Source organism: Apostichopus japonicus, chromosome 13 (genome assembly GCF_037975245.1).
Source record: "Apostichopus japonicus isolate 1M-3 chromosome 13, ASM3797524v1, whole genome shotgun sequence".
NCBI lineage: Eukaryota > Metazoa > Echinodermata > Holothuroidea > Aspidochirotida > Stichopodidae > Apostichopus > Apostichopus japonicus.
The window spans coordinates 19,612,547-19,626,661 of record NC_092573.1 but is presented as its reverse complement, the minus strand read 5'-3'; the positions used below and the strand labels follow the sequence as shown (position 1 = coordinate 19,626,661).

Genomic DNA, 14,115 nt, shown 5'->3' with positions numbered 1-14,115 from the left:
GATAAAAAATCAACTTTACTCCTTCATAAAAGGAGTATTCTTTTTATTGCAATCTAAAATCCTTCGTGTGTTGAAGGAATCAATACATGGCAGCTTAAGGTAAGCCTATTGTTCATCTGATCTGTTAAGAATCCCACATTATCTGATTACTTAGAACGAACTTAAAAGAGAAAAGCATTGCTTTCTGTGTTTACTGCATTGCAACTAGTAAGGGTTATTTTACTTTGTGCAAAGTAATTTAAAATTGATGAATCCTTCAGTGTAGTCCGATACCTCAGTGGGTAAGGCAGAGACTGATAAGATATATAGAGTTCGATACTTGCTAAGGATATAAGAATGTGAACATACAATATTTTGACTTTTTCGTCCTATTTCCGTCTCTTCTTTAAGTATTAGTTCTGAAGTTAGTTTCTAACTGATGTGTTGGTCAGCGCGACGGTGTAAGCGAGAACATTGTACTGCTAATCATGTAACCGTGGCTAGGGCTCAAGACAGGCTGGAGGCGATAATACCTCCGGCTGTAGGTATGGTGCTTTTTGTGGCCTAGGATCCCGCGCCATGTCTCCCTTGTTGTCTTAAACGAACCCGGGAGGATACGAGGAGGGTCGGCCGGCCAGAAGCGTTTTAGGTGGCTTGCGTGAATCCTTGCCTTTGGCCAGAGGGCAAGACACTCTCTGCGACCGGCATGTGTGCAACCCATGTCCACTGAATACCAATGAGGCGTCATTCTCCTAAAAATGTACCTACGGATGCTTACAAGTGCCATCATAATATTTAGTCCTGTTAACTAAATTATTAGGTAACCAGCGCCATCTCTTTCGCTCCCCCACTTCACACATACAAGGAAATTGAATTCACTTTACAATCCTTCTTGATCATAATATTTTCTTTTCCAAACAGCTATATTTCGCTATACTGATAGAAAAGTACTACTTTCGCGGTTCGAAAGTCACTCTTCAGTTGATTACGTTACAGTAACAGACATGTAATGGTATTGCGTAGTATTGCTATCATATAAAAACTTAATTTATTTGTTAACTTTTCTTGTTGGTTTGTGATATTAAGAAGTGTTTCAGCGACGAAACGTTGATAATTATATCAAGTTTATCGATCATTCGCTCACTAACCTTACACTCGGTGGAGAAGTCTGTAGGACGATTACCTTATTTTGATTTATTGTAAAAAACATTTTAAAAGCATACTCTCAGCTAGGAAATTTTTAGAGGGCGGGCCAATTTCATAGGTTTCGACGGTTCACCGTTACTCACGTGACACGGTATTTGTAATATACTGCCAGTGTACAGTGTAAACACTGTATGTAAATATACGTACTGTATAGCACAGTTTCATGCAGTGTCTGCATAACACACGTAACGTGTATATTGCGGCCGCGTCGCCGCGCTGTTGAGGTGGAAGGCACAGGTTGCTTTATTGTGGGTCCCGATGCCAAAAGCAGTGAGCGACAAAACGGACATGAAATGAAAAGTGTACTTGAGCTGGTGCTACGTACGTGGACTGGGTCTCCGAAAACGATCTACTGGAACAGAGATCGGGGATCGACAAAATGACCAATGCTACCTTCGCGGAGCATTTACTGGCATGGCAGATCATACGAGAAGGTAGGCAGCAAATTATGCTAACGACTAACGTTATATATTTACTATTTAGGCTACAGTATACTGTTTTCCGGCCGAAGTGTTTGGTCTACCGTAGGCTTCCTTGTTATATTGCTCAATAGATCATGCTAGCTAGGCCTACTAGTACTACAAACAAAGGCAACTAATACACCGAGAGACATAGGCTAGTACAGTAGTAGTATAGTCAGTTTTGCGAAGTTTGTAACACTGCGAAGTTCTGACACCCCTAAGAAATACACGATTTCACGATGAGACAACCTACAGCAAGAGCCAATTGCACGAAAAACTACGAAGCTACAGTTATTTATACCATGAGATATAGTTTTGGGGTGTTTTAAGGCTTAAGCCCGGGTCACATCTGCGCGATTCAACACGCGGTTCAACTCGCAACTAAAATCACGCGAATGAGAAAAGTTGCTTCTGAGAAGTTGCGCTGATTAGGACATTGCTCTATTGCAAATCAACCCAAATCGACGGCGCAACTTTTATTGCGCAACAAGTTGATACCCGTGTCTAACTACGCGATTCAACCTTCAATTGTATTGCGAGTTGAATCGCGTGTTGAATCGCGCAGATGTGACCCGGGCTTTAGGTGTCCGAACTCCACAGTGTCCATGCTACTGCAGTGCAGGCTGCTGTACAAACTGTAGCCTAGCCTAGGCCGAACATTTCATGAAGTGTTATTTATGCTTTTCTACTTATATTCGCCTACTAAGCGTGATCAGTATGGAAGTTTGCGGTATCATGTGTTTGGTTTATGATTTCGGTAGCTTTGCAAATATGAATAGGACTTAGCCTACATTAGTGTAATATGGATTTGGTAGGGAGATCTCCCCACAAGAAAATTAAACTCGAAAGAAATGCAACTTCTCATGAGCGGAGCAATAGCAAAAGTAGGACTACTGTAGCCTAGCTCCAGGCCCAGATTTATAAAATTATGCACCATGGAGGGCCTGCCTCAATTTGGTGGTTATTCCTGTCAAGAGCATTTTTGATATGGGCATATTTATTTTGTAACTGTAAGTCTAGTATGCAATGAGATACGTGAGGGACAGGGGCCTATACACTGTTAAAAATAATGGGCAAAATTTACCCAACTTTTTAACCAACGTTGGGCATGTATTCAGCAACCTCAAATGTTGGGCAAAAATTGACCAACCCAAATAGGTATAATAAATTCTCAACAGTTGGGAGGGGAATTACCCAACTGTTCAGGTTAGCCATTTCCCCAACTGTTGGGTGGGTCATTCATTTTGTTGGGCAAATCATTTAACCAACGTATGGGTTAAGGCACCAGTAATGTATCCATCTGTTGGGCAGTTCATTTAGCCACCTGTTGGGTGTATACTAAATTTGTCCCAATTGTTGGACAATTCATGGATTTTGTTGGGCATTTGCAACAACCAAATGTTGGGTTAATCCTGAACCACTTCCAACTGTTGGGGGTTTCTTAGATCGTGTTGGAATTCTAAAAAATCTTAGACATCACATCCTTTGAAATAAAGAAAGATACTGTATTTTGTAATACTTGGAACACCTTTATTCACTGACCTTGAAGAAGACATATAACTATATGTCTGACTATATGTCTTGAAGAAACTTACTGTTGACTGAACAGTATAATTTGATATAAGAAGTCTTAAATTCAGGTATTCTTGAAACAAGGGTATGAACTGAAATAAATTAATTAATGAAGCCAAATGTTTCATTTATGTAGGGTTCACGCACATTCCTTGGAAACTCATTTTGATCTGAAAACAACCTTCCCTAAAGTGACATTAACATTTGTGGCCTCAATTTTCTTAAGAATCCCACATGATAAATTTTATGGAAAAAAATGCCAATGGCTTTGTGATTCCTTGCCATGAGAACTAAAATCCCCCTTGTACATCATACACCAACTTTGCATTAATATTTTAACCTTTTAACTTAAGTTTAACCCCAAAAGTTTCAGTAATGTGGATCAAAAGCACATATACACCCTCCATTTCTGGAGTACCCATGTATGAAAGTGTACTGGTTAAAATTAATATTTAACCAATGCAAGGGTGGATCAAAATGGGCTGCAATCAAGGGGTGTAAAGCTCCATACTATAGTTAAACAGGAAGCAAAACAGGTTGTCAGCAATGTTCTTGTACCTAAATGCTCTTCAGCCCACTTGCTGTCTTTTCTTGTTTAGGAAATGGAAATTTGCTGTGGTCAGACTCACTCCCTCTCTAGATCTATGTTAGGACCTATGTTTTCTGACCATAGCTAATCACTTATTACCTTTGTAGTCTTTTAAACTCATCATTAATTAATTAATAATTATGTGGGACCATGTACAAAGTTGAATTTACAAATTTAGAGCAATTTCTTTTGCACTTGAACAATTGTCTTCCACAATCTAATGATATTGGCAAAACATTTTCCACAAAATGATTACTACATAACTAGCCATCTTTAAATTGTTGAATAGGAAAAAGTCTCTTTTTTAGATGAACATGAATGGAACACTTTTAAACTTTTGTTCAAATGAATAATGGTATTAAAGGAGATATGAGGGCTGGCAAAAAAATGTCTTTGAAAATGTTCTTCATGATACTTAAAACAAAGATCCACAAATTTTGATATATTGCTATGCTAATTCCTGTGTTTCTGTGCTGTGAAGCAAGCTATACAATGTTCATATGATTTAAAAACTGATAACATTCTTTAGGGCCATTCCACGTGACGTAAGTCACAAATCAGAGCGAAATTTTACACTTGTTTTCAATATCATGTTCAGTACAAGTCTGTAGTTAAGCTAGAAGCCTATAGTTACTGAACTTTGAACACCCAAAATAAAATTCTGTCACCACTGCGAAACATTAATGCTTTCCCATTGCGAATTATGTCGCCCTCAACATTTGTCACGTAAGTCACGCAGAGAAATGAAGAATTTAAACTTTTTGGAGGAAATCAATAAATCCTGTGAAGCATTGAGAGAAATCTGCTAAGGTGCCTATTATATCTGAAAAGGACACATTGAGGAATAACTTCAAGGTAAAAATTTAATTGATATGCATTTTATACTGATATTCTAATGCAAATTAGTCACGTAAGGCACACTGTTCAGTTTCCTTTCAGTTTCCAAATATACAAGGTAACACAGGCTAAGGGAATGTTTGCAAGTTCATTACATTGAGATGGGGGAGGGGGAAGGGTCTATTCTACATATGTAAAAATGTAAAAATAGTGGATAGAAAGAGCACAAGTATGTCAGTTCATTGTACACTAGCTCATCACACAGTAGTTGCTGGAAGAATTTTAATTGGTGGTGCAAATCAAGAGTAAGTTTCAAAAAAACATTTGCAGTCACATTGTGCATGAAGCTCTGCCCCTTAATAATGTTGTCATTTTGAATACAATATCAGAGTAAGTTCAAATCAAGATGTTCAGTTGTACATAAAAAGTCCTATGGACTAGTTCTGCAAAATATCTTAACTTAAGTGCTACAGTAGCTAAATAGTTCCTTAATTAGCCGTAAAATCACTGCATTACTGCCCATTTCAGCACGCTCATTACACAAATGTAACCTACATATACTTGTATCATCCACTTTTTTTACCCAATTCCATGATAAATGCATGCTTCATAAATGAATTTCTAGACACCTTGTAATTTGTGTCGAAGTTTGAAACAGCGGTATTGGGGCTTTGGATATGTATCCCAATATGATACCTCGAGGAAAAAAGGCTCCGAGCCAGGTGATAAACTGTTTAAGGACTGGCAGCATTCTTCATGAAAGCTCTGAAAGACCGGATGGAGGAGGAAAGATTCTTCATTCCTGATTGCTTATATATGCAACTTTCAATGAAATCCCAAACATTTCGGCAGTGGTGCTGGTACTGCAAGTTGAATATGTGTGCTTTATAGCAGATGTCGACTCCTTCAGAGAGTGTCTGCACGCTCACTGCGTGCCTCTCCAAGATAACAAACACTTGTGATGGTGTCAGCTTGAAGTCTGAGTAAAACCCAAGGATGAAAGGCTGAGATCTTCATTCATTGCTTATTCCCCGTAAGTATGAAGGCAAATGGGTGTGCTCCTGTAAAACCAATAGAAGCAATGGAAAGTAGCTTTTTGTATTCCATGGTCAAATTTATTTATTTCTGGTGTGTGCTATATTACAGCCAAAACCATTTACTTTATGCATATCACAAATATGTTATTGAACTTGTAGTATAAATTAAAAATGGAAACGCTCCCTTTTGATATGTCTAACCAGTAGGATGATACCAGCACACCACTGATTCATATGTAGAATTAGTTTGGAGAGACTTAACTGACTTAAGATCATCCAAGTGAACAAGAAGATTGTCGTAGGGCATTAGTTGGCACCTCCTTCCCATTCGAAATATAAATGTAGATCACAATGGGTACATGCTAGTTTTGAACTCAGGGATTTTGCACAATCCAATGTCCAACAATAGCAATACTACAACTAATACTACTGATACTACTAATACTACTACTACCACCAACGACAACGACAAGAAGAACAAGAACAAGAACAACAAAAAAAGAAGAACAGCAACAATAACAATAATGATGAAAATACAGCTTAAAGGGTTTTACAGATCAGTGGAGCCAGTCACAATTCTCCACCAATCCTGGAGAGTAAGTTTGTGCAGTCTTTGTAATCCACACAGGGTTTTGCTCAGGTTCCTCACAAGTTCACATTTTCACCTGAGTGGAGTGAGGCCATCAAGATAGAGTGCCTTGCCTAAGGACACAATGTAGCCGGGATTTGAACCACTGATTCTTGGATTACGAGATTCACACCCTAGCTGATTAGAAGCAAAGTCAGCAGCTGATATGAATAATGCATTTAGACATACCCTTTTTAATTCAATAAATGATGAAGCATGATCTGTTGCCGCTGATCGTCCTCCAGTTTTGGCCTTGCTCCTGGTCCCAAAAAATAAGTGGTAACATGAGCAATGACAGGTTGTCCTTCTTCTCTTCAAGTGAAAACCAAAATGCCAAATTTAGTAAAGCATAAAAACCTCAAAATCAATGGTTGTTGTAATATCGGGAAGTTAACACCAAATTCAATAGTCATCAGGTTAGAAACAATAGGGTAGGTAAGTAGCTGGGGGACCCCTCCCATTCAAAGAAAGAACGGTGATCCTGTATTCAATATGGGAAATATACAGAACATACTTAACATCATCAACCTGGTTGTTCCTGAGGTAATATGGTTAAAGGTCATTGTTTGACCTCTGCTGACTTAATTTATTGTCCTTTGACCTACAGTTTCTATATTATCTACAATAAACACTAAGAAATTACCGTAATATGCTGAAGCTACTGTAGCTTGCCACTGTAGCATAATAAAAACGATACACATTGTAAAAATAAGCCCAAGATTTCAACCACGGATCCCCATAGGCTTATTATAAGGATAGAAAAGGTTATTGGAAGTTCGAACTCCACACTTAACCTTAACTAGCCTAGGAGTAGGACTCGCTTAAGTAATCTAGGCTAGGCATATAGTACGCACGTCAGTATACAGGTATCCTTTTGTCACTGTGATAGGCTACACTACTGTATAGGCTCTATACGCTAACGTTAGTATTACTAGTACTAGGACTAGCATAGGAGTACAAAATGTTGATGAAAATTGTGTGAAAGAATCGTCCCAGTTTATCCGATTACTTCAATCCCTTCACTGAAATGATTACCTTTCATAGACTGAATTATGTCGGGAACAAACAACCCCCAGCTCTTGAGTAGATCTTCCATTTCGACTTTTGAGGCTGTCAACTCGACGGAATATGTACATTAACCCTTCGTCGTGCACGCGCGCTCAAGCACACTTTGCATTCAAAGTTGCCCAACGTTGGTAAACATCGCCAAGGTAAAGCCGAATGCTTGCCCAGCGTATGGTATAAAGAACCGAAATTTCGCCCAACATACGATTACGATGACAGAAAAGACCAACATGTGGACAAATATGAGCACGGAGTTTACCAACTCGATGGGTAAACAAACTAATCTGCGATTCGATCATTTTTATATATAAATTGGGCACTATTTGACCAACACAGTTGAAAGGGTACTTGCCCAACAATTTTTTACCCAGTGTTTTAACAGTGTACGCAATAAAGTAACTGTTTTCATTTCCTACTCTAGTTTACCAGCACAATTATAGAGTTCCTAGCAACAAATAAATTAGTCTGACAACTTGAAAATTTACTGCATATTTGCATGCATGGTTATTCTCAGTTATAGACTACTAATTTGTGTAGCCATTTCAGTTTTGTCTCTTTTTTTGTCTGAGAATGGGTTCTTAAGTGGTGAAATAACCTCGAATCTGCTGAGCAACTCCAAGATGAATTAAGTAACTAAGGCACTGGGTTCTTTTACTTTTTTAAGTCTAATATGCATAGGCTAGGGTATTTACTTTGCTTCACTTGTTTGTCAATCCGCATAGCCACTTTAGCTGTGGATGATTCTCCACTTGCAAAGAAAAAATGTACGCATTAATTTAAACTCTTTCTATCCCAAATTAGAGTATTGCATATAATACTCCCAACTTGGTGTAGTAACTTAAAAAACGGTAGCGGCTTTTGCTGGTAACTGTAGTGTTAAGTGATATAACTAAGTTTTCCAAATTAATTCAAAACTCAAAAGCCTTCTCAGAAAGAAGCTACATTAGCTCTACAGGCTCCTTTGTTGAATTAGTGAAGGATAGTAGATACTGTTCACATATTTATGCATTCATAACATGATAGTTTGCTATCATCGTTGTTTAATCATAAAATCAAGGACAACATAAACAAATCAATGTCACCAATAATTGTGAATGCCACCATTTTATGTTCGACAAAATTTATCACATTTAATTTAAAGGATACACCATGCATGGCACATTGACGCACACTGACGCACATATTGTAGTTGTAATAACGCACCAAATATGCGCTTCATCGGACATGACGCACCATTCCGGGGGGTCGTTGAGTCCGTCTTACAATAATTGATAATTTCATCATGATATAGAAAGTAAAGACATTTGCCAAAATATAACAACATCATAGGCTTCATACAGTAGCTCTACACATAATCTGATCATGCAGTTCTAAAAATTATACAAAATGAAAATGATACTACTGATTTGTGAGAGAACTAGAATGGTCGCCCATAATATACCATATCATGTTTCTATAGTATCTTTTAAACACTTCATTGTTTAGGGCACACCTGTAGAATATTCCGTAATTTTTAGTCTTGGAAATAAGCAAAGCCTAGCTATATTTTAGAAAGCAATTATGCATCCCTGAACATGATGAAATTTGGTGACATGTTAGTGTATGAGCAAGCCTACTGGGACATTGCCATTGTAACATCAAACGTTATGACATTTAGTGTATGTAAGGTATTAGTAGATGAGTTATAATACTGCAGGTGTATACTACTAACATAGAAATAAGAAATATAATAGATATTGTTGCACATCTCTAGTTTAGGTTTGCACTAGATTAGTAAATGAACCATTCTTGAATACTTGCAGAGTTGACACTATACATACTGTAAATCATAAAGCAGATGTGATGAATTTATGCTGCCAATAGCAAAGTTCTGTATTAACTAGTAGTGTAATTACTGTTCTGTGCTTGCAAAATTGATTTGAATTTTTGACTATTTAGTGAAGGGCAAAATGTGGTATTCAGTAATTTATGTTGGAAGTTGTATAATTCACTATGTCATGGATTTGCTCACACTGGGCAGCTGCGCCCAACAGTCCTGAATGCCGCCCCGCACAAACAGTATTTAACCTTTTTCGCCCAGCACTTTTTGATGATAATTTAATAAGTTTTACCATAACCAAAATCTGGGAGAATATATGGCACAGAATAGGAATATAGCACCACCTAAGCATACTTCATGTGCAAAATTTGTCCATGTGGGGGGGTACCCCACCCATGAAATCCCTCTCCCAGGGTGTGGATCACACTACCGCCGATCTGCCTGGAACTCAAATATTCATGAGCACTTCCCTGCTATGTGTACAGTATGCATTCTGATATATTATTATTTTTCACATCCCGGTATTATTTGTCTTTTTCAGTTGAAGGTGTGTGCCTAATTAAGAAACTCGAGAGGTTGGTATCCTAACTGATCAACCAGAAAAGATAACACCAGTTCCTCAACAAAAGGCTATGCCCAACAGAGGCTGATGCAGCAATGCACTCCAGCGGCTATACCCCAGTGGAGACTGGTAATTTTTTGATGTACATACTGTAACCATTCCATGCTGTAAATAAGTCTACATTGTAACTAGGTCTGCAGTCTACTACTGTAGGACTGTATATGACTAACCGGATTTAGGACATTGGACACATTTATTCATTTATTGTATTATGTTATATTAATGACATAGACATGTAGTGCTAAATATGGTGCTAATACAGCCACTGGAGGTCTGTAAATGTGAGGGACCCAAAAATGTTCAAACCCCACAAGTTAATGATAACAGTACCTGTAGTATTTTTCCTTATCTCTGAAAAATAAAGACATTTACCAATCTTGTAGAATGTGCTACCTACCTGTCTGAAGCAGTTTGTGTTAAATTGCACATTTATTCTTTTCTTATGTTTTCTTTTTATGTTTCATGATGATGTGGCATCATTTGTACATACAGTACTTGCACTGCTTAAAGATAGTTACTCTTAACTGCCTATACTGTAGTTGTTATCTGATCAGGTTGTCATTTGCATATAGTTTCATATCAGCAAAGACATTGACATTTTTGGCAAATTTTGAGTGTGAGCTATATTTCTAGTTTAACATGTTAGGGGCATCATTAAGGGGTCTACTTTCACCCAGATTTGAACAATAATTTTTAGTTATTACAATGAGTGCAAGTTACAATCTCAGTGAATAAACAAACATAACATTTATGTTGGCTCCAACCCAGTTACCATGGCTATGAGCCTGAATGTCTATTTTGCAATTAAAATCAAATAAATCATATATTGGAAAATCATTTGAACAGGTATATCTTTGTGACACTTCTGTCCTCACACAATGCCATAAATATGTCTTTTTTCCATTTTCATTTCACATTACAGATGTACAGAACATCCTTTAGAGGAACAGTACAGCACAGCATAGCGTTATGGCATGATGGATGTTTTGCAAGCAGATATAAGGGTTGGAACTGGAAGTTTTTGTGTTGTATTGTTTCATTAATAAATGTGTGCTTCTCTACTTTACGTAAGATGATTGTCATATTTCGTGTTCTCCAGTGAAAGCTATGGATTTGCATAGTGAACGTTGTTAACATGGATACGGACAATTTTGAAATAGCTGATGTCAAAGCAGTTTCTCAGCTTATTTAAATACCATACATCAAGGACACAAGAGTGGACAATGGGAGTAACAAGTATCCAGAATGTAGATATCACAAGGCTTCAAGACAATTGAACAAACTGTACCTTAACAGACAACAACAAACATGGTGACTCAGTAAAATGAAGTTACTAAGCTAGTGCAATGTATCATAAGAATTTATCTTCTCCATGGTGTCAAACATTGATTGTTGCATTCAGTGCGTTATGTATCCTTCTCCTTTCTGTAGTATTTAGCATTGATTTGCATGTTCATTCATAGTGTAAGTAAAATACATAATTGATGTTATCAAAGTTACAACTGTGTCATATTAATTAACTAAATGATTGAATATTGGTTTCACTACATACTTTATTGTACACTATTTGGCTTTCCATACAATAGCTGATCTGTTTAATTACTGTAGTTTGTTCAGTCATACCAGTAGTTCTAATGTGACATTGATCTTGGGTTATTTATTGTTGGTACAGAATAACTTGTCTTTATTTTGTATTGTGTGAGATCAATTTAACATAACATATATTGTGATGTCATAGAGTGTTGAAGAGGTACTCTAACTTGCAGCTAGTAGTGATGAAACAGTTCATTCAGTGCTCTCATGATAACCCCAGTGGCAGATGGAGATAGTGGCAGATGGAGATGTTTGAAATGCAAGGGACATTATAGGGTCTTTTGAAGATTTGGCAAAGTTTCTTTTGCATGTAAAGCTGCTATACTTATCATGGAGAAGTTCCACAATGGAGGCATGGCGTCTCCTAGCCTTATTTGGGTATTTGTTCTTGCATTCCGTATTTGGAACACTGCTACTATTGTTTGTATTGCTTATTCTAAAGTTAGGTAAGTCAGTATTGTAACATGTTTTTATTTTTAACACATTGATTGCATCTGTACAGTTCTATACATTGAGTTCAACTACAATAACCATGAGCAGGGAAAACTTACCACTATCTCACTTGCATTTCTTAAGATTAAAGTGACCATATTCATACTTTAACCAAAGCATTTCTTCCATATTAGATAGTGTTTATCCAGAGTAGGTCACAGGATATTTTCAAGGTGGGCTATGTAGTATTGGCCCCAATTTAGCATGCTATAATTGCTAGAATATTTTAATATGTTCCTAGAGGTCTTTACTTTCCAAATTGTTCTAAGGCATTCTAATTGAAAGCATAAGATTCCTGAATGTCCCAGTGAGGTAAATTTCCTGGAAGGTGGTAATAAAACCAGTTTCAAAACTTTGACCAAAGGTAACCATATTTGAATATCTGGTTTATTTGGGGCCAATACAGCATACTCTGGTCGAGAGTTGCCGTGGAAGCCACCATATGTTTGTAGTAATGCAGTAAAATGTAGTAAAGGCAGCTGGAGGAGTCCAGTTTACCCCTGTGCTGAAGGTCATGCATCTTTGGTTTTTTTTTGGAGAACACTTTAACCTTCCCAACCACAGAGCTCCCAACTGACCCGCAATTCGCGGGTTGGACCCGCATTCTAACACCCAAACCCCCTGACCCGCGCAAGCGTCCCAAAAACCTGCATTGTAATTGACAAGTATACATAAAAAATTGCATCAAATTTTGACTTAGAAACCATCATTTCTTTAGCATTTAGCATAATAGAGTATAAAACCTCCTTTACATCATCATATGAACCTCAAATTAGGCTATATTTCATTTCATTTGGGCGAGCAGCGAACATTTTCATGCCACAGGCAAGAATGAATTATCACCTACTATTCAATTTATTGATGTTACACACAAAAAATGCATATTTCTCAGAAAATTTTGGGTGACAAAAGCCTTTCTAGGTGCCACCATTTTATATGTAGGCATCACAAGGATTCCAAAAAAAAATCAAAAGGGGAGGGAGACACCCCCCATAAACCCCTCCCCCTGGAAGGCAATTCGTGGCATGGACCAGCATTTGCCTTCTCAAGAGTTGGGAGCTATGCAACCATACCATTAACGACATGTCTCTATAGGGGATTGAATCCTTAGGTAGCCGTCCTGAGCTAGTGCGAATCAGCAGAGAGAGGTTGTGGATGCTACGCCTTCGCACCATTCAACCTCATGGGCTCAACATTCAGGAAGGACATGACTAACTTTTCTTCATTCCCCCTCCTCCCCTTGCCCCCCCCCATTACTCCTCTTCTCATAGCTTTTTCCACCCCTTTTTTTCTCCACACTTTTCTGTCTTTGTCCTTCTCCAGTTTATTCCCTACCCCTTCCCTTAATCCTCTCTTTGTCCCTCCACTGTTTATCTCCTACCTCTCCTCTTCCCCTGTTGGTTTTTATCTTTCATTCTTCTCTCCATCCCTTGTCTACTAATCCCCTTACATCTATCTCTTTGTGTTCACCATGCTCATTAACCTCTCTGTATTATGTGCGTGTTCTTTCTACACAGGCTCTCTAGTGGATAAGCTGTTTGCTAACAGTTTTATTTTATTTTGATCTCAAGTATTGAAGAACGTTAGGCCAGAAGCAAGTCGTTTCGTCAAATAAAAGTACATAAGCAGCACACATTCAGTCACATGTTTATAGAGAATTACACGACGAAACTATTCGCATTTTATTTCTTCAGCAATTTCTCCAACAAAAATCGGCATCACGAGATCATACTGCCCATATGACTCCGTCCATAACAAGAGCATCAATGACGCAGCATCTCAATACTGGAAGTTCTAATTTCGATACCTAGTTTCATATCTTTGCTCTGTCTCTACAATTATCAATATCAATCATGGTACAACAAATACAGAACTTGCATTTACGCTACTTTGTCACGAAAAGTCTCTGCAGGTTACACTTCATCCTGCGAGTGTTGCCTTTAGCGCCCATTGCCTGTTTGTCGAGAGAACAGCGTTGCAAGGTTTAGTAATGTCATAGAATATTTAAGAACTTGATTTTTATGTGGTATCCTTCATCTTGGGTCAGTCTCTGTTGGACTTTTTGGTCATATAGTTTATGATGTATCAGGTTCCTAGACATCCATCAGCTTATCTTCGTGATGAATTGAAAAGTATTTTTGGATACGTGAAATGTACATCTTATGTAGGAACTTCTCGTTAATTTTTCTTCACACTGGTGAATATGAATGTACGA

At 37.8% G+C, this 14,115-nt stretch overlaps 2 long non-coding RNA genes across 2 annotated transcripts; one reads left to right on the top strand and one right to left on the bottom strand.

Moving 5' to 3' along the window:
* Nucleotides 1–901: 901 nt before the first annotated feature.
* On the top strand, nt 902–12,268 carry LOC139978538 (uncharacterized). Its single transcript, XR_011796974.1, has 3 exons — nt 902–1,619; nt 9,735–9,884; nt 10,738–12,268. It is a non-coding gene; the product is annotated as an uncharacterized lncRNA (long non-coding RNA).
* LOC139978981 (uncharacterized) lies at nt 2,757–7,752 on the bottom strand. Its single transcript, XR_011797065.1, has 3 exons — nt 7,345–7,752; nt 6,499–6,621; nt 2,757–5,705 (listed from the first exon to the last, which is right to left on the bottom strand). It is a non-coding gene; the product is annotated as an uncharacterized lncRNA (long non-coding RNA).
* Nucleotides 12,269–14,115: the final 1,847 nt, after the last annotated feature.